Below are 3669 nucleotides of genomic sequence, written 5' to 3' on the forward strand. Positions count from 1 at the left end.
TTGTACCATAATGAGAAACTTTACACGAAGGCACAGTTCCCCATTAAAATGCAGCGTTTTGACCATACATCACGTGTACTTTAGACAATATTAGATATTTTTATTTAAGACCCTAATAGTTGGTAAATTAACAGGTATGCGTATAAAGGCTTTGCTGTGCCCGACAGGGTCCACGATTGTTACCTATCAAAAAATGTTTACCACCTAAGCCTACATTGTGGAATGCAATAAAGAATTGAATTGAATTGAAGGTAAAGTTAGTTGCAAGCATGTCGTCACCCTTTACGATAACTTTTTATTTAGTGATTTTATTAATATATTTTCTTTAGTCGCAACTGATTTCTAGCAGATTCTAATCCTATATAATCCAAAGCATTTTTCTTTCCACGTATATTTTTCAAAAAATTTTTTAAAAAAGTTCAGGACTGCATAATACCGCCAGAATACCTAATCCACATAATTTTTAAAAGTTAAAATAAAGTGTAAATCCTTCAGGGCCTGTCAAAAGTGAAGGCGTTGGAAGGTAATTGTTGTAGCTGGTAGGTAGCTCGCCGCGGTTCCCCAGCAGTAATTACCCTCGCGTACGTACACCATTAATTGCTTCTCACAACGGAAACACTGATGGAGGTCGTTTATCCGGCCAGTTTGTTCACTTATCTATCCACTGTTTTTGCTCTGTCGTGCTAGACGCAAAATAAAGTGGTCTGAACTAACTAGCTTAGTTTTTAACTAACCCCATTTAAATTCGACGTTCGAATTTCATTTTGGAATAAGTTCACGAGATATTGTTCGTCCTTATCCTTGTTTTGAACAGCACGTAATCATAACAGTTTACTGTGAATTGTTTTCGAGACTTTTATTCCATCGTTTAAATTTCCCCTTCAGATTATTCTGTTGAAATTTTGTGCTGAACTTTCCTTATTTTGTAACTAAAGTTCACTTAAGAACAGCATTAGCTTTCAAGTAATTGAAAATGCATTGTTAAAACTTTATTAATAGCATTCACGCAGAGTGTAAACCGGGTGACCCGAGCGGCCCCCGCTGATATAAACTTACGAAGATATTTTTTTCGTTAAAAATGTAAGAAACTTAACTTTTTACTTCGGATAGCGTTCAAGATTTTGTTGTAAAGTTTCCAAGTGAAAAGCCCACAAGAATAACGAACTCGGCCGTTGCAAGCGTTTTTGCAAGCTCTCCGTTTTTGTCGGTGCAAAATTTCTATCGATTTCAGAAGCATCTGCCGTAGTCGCAAAGTTTAATTCTTTGACGAACACATTACCTCACCGATTTTATGTTCCCAAAGGAATCTTTGGGTATTATTAACTGCACCGCAGCTTCCGTTTAACGGCCGAAGTTGAAAAAAAAATGTGGAAAATTTTATGTTCCCGTCCCATTATAATTGAAGCAAACATTAATTACTGAGAGAGCTGTGGGCGAGGAGTTTACTCTCTGCGACTAGCCAGGAGCGTCCACCACCTACCTACACACCACCTATGGATAATATTTACCGATAAAAACTTTCAGCTCAATGTTTGCGAATCATTAAAACGAAATTCTTTTTGTTTTTAAACTTACGTACCCAGTTTGAGATCGGGTTTGTGTCTAGGTTTCAGGCGCGCTTTATTTGACCAGGTCTATTGTTTTTTTACTGCCAATTAAAATATTTACAACACCATACTTTATTTAGTCTATTTTTTTAGTTCGTTATTGTGTCTAAAAATAAATGCCCATGAAAAAAAATACATTTATTTATAATTGACAAAGGCGTAATCTTCCATAAGTTCGAATCACATAGTTTGTCACTCACCGACCTATTTATAAATCTTGAAAAGAATATGACCTTTGTAAGCTCAACTTTTATTCTATTTATCACTTGAATGTTAATTCATAAAATAGTTTATTTGAAATGACCTTTTAAGATTGAGTTACTTGTTCAACTTAAAAGTATTGAAAGGTTATTTATAATATTTTTATACTTTTTGTTAACGCCTACATTGGATTTTTTTTTGTTTTAATTGTTAATATCAGCATCTGACTTTTTTTATAGCTACGCAAATCTCTATAGATAGTTTTATATCGATACTCGATAGCATAAAAATGAACATAGTTTTTTTTAATTATGATCAGTTTCTTTTATAGAAAACATTTAAGTTTAAGAGTATTATTTTGTTTTTTTTTTTTAATATGCATATTCTTTGAAGCTTTAACGTATTTAGTGTCTGAAATAATCAAATAAAAATAAATGAAACATAGGCATTATTTAGTTTAACGTTTTGACATTTATAAAATTGTACGTTGATATAAATCAATGTACCACCGACAAGCACTTGTATAAATACTTAACTCCTTATAATTTGTTTCTGAATTAGATTTCAATGGCTTTAATTAAACCTCTTTAAAATAATCTTCATGTTTCGTTCAACTTTTAATTGCTAACCCTGTAACTAGATATCAGTGTTCGTGAATAAAGCCTTTGAAAGTTAACACCTCAGGGGGCCTACTGTCACATCTTAAAGAAATATATTTGTAGGTGTGGGAAAGAGATGCCGCTCTACAGAGTGTATTGCGCTGTCACGTTTCCATAACTATTATATTACTTTAGGATACGGTGGTAGACCCTCAGCTCATAGTAACAGCTCTCTTTAAACCATAAGTTAACCGTTGCCGTATAGAATGAATGGAGAGTGAAAATAAAACAGTTAAAAATGAATGGATAACTTTAAATAATCTTTTAAATAAAGTCTGATCAAATCACATTGAAAGTCAGTACAGTTACTGAAATTCATTGAAAAGATATTGCGTTAGAAGTTATAACAATCACAAAAGGCATTTATATTGGTCTATTTAATTAAATGTGACGTTTTCCTACAAAGTGAGAAATAATATTTAAGTGGCATTTTTATATGGTTGGGGAACCAAAGAGTAAATGCAAAATCATATCGCTATCTATCTGCCTGTCACCAGGCAGTATGTGATGTACATCTAGACGGCTGAAATTTTCACAGGTTTGAATGAAATTCTGTGGCCGTTACAAAAACAAATAACGATCGAGGTTAAGCAACTATCGGTGCGGCCGATGTGTGTTTTATTAATCTATGCGTACAGAACCCTCAGTGTTGCAATTCCTTTAACCGGTTTTTGATAATACAAATCAAGTAATTTTGCTACAAAAGTAGGTACCAAGTTACTTAATCTGAGATTTTTTATGTCGTTGCCGTGTTTCATCAAAATTAGCCTATTCGTTTGAGCGCAAAAAGTAACAAACATACACAACTCTTCTTCAATAACATTACCGATTTTATAACCCCTAACTGAATACCTCAACTCCACATTATCTTATCCCAACACATATTCCAACATCACAGCTTAGTATCATAATATAATCTATGTTGTAATAGCTAAATACGATCGCGTACTTACGGCTGGGATTTGACGAAGGCTTTAAGTCCACCTCGTTGCCGGCATGAATATTGAATAGTCGCATGTCTAAGCCCGCAATGGTTAATCTTCTTTTCGGCATAACAACCGTTTTAATTATAAAAGGCGTATTATCGTGGTAGAGGGAGAGTTTTAAATCGTGTTTGGACAGAAGGTTTTATAATGTAATTTTGTGTAATATGTTCTTTTTAAACACTGCAATTTGGTTTTGTTGATGTGTAGCGTGAATTA

This window comes from Trichoplusia ni, chromosome 3 (assembly GCF_003590095.1).
Source record: "Trichoplusia ni isolate ovarian cell line Hi5 chromosome 3, tn1, whole genome shotgun sequence".
In the NCBI taxonomy this organism is placed as follows: domain Eukaryota; kingdom Metazoa; phylum Arthropoda; class Insecta; order Lepidoptera; family Noctuidae; genus Trichoplusia; species Trichoplusia ni.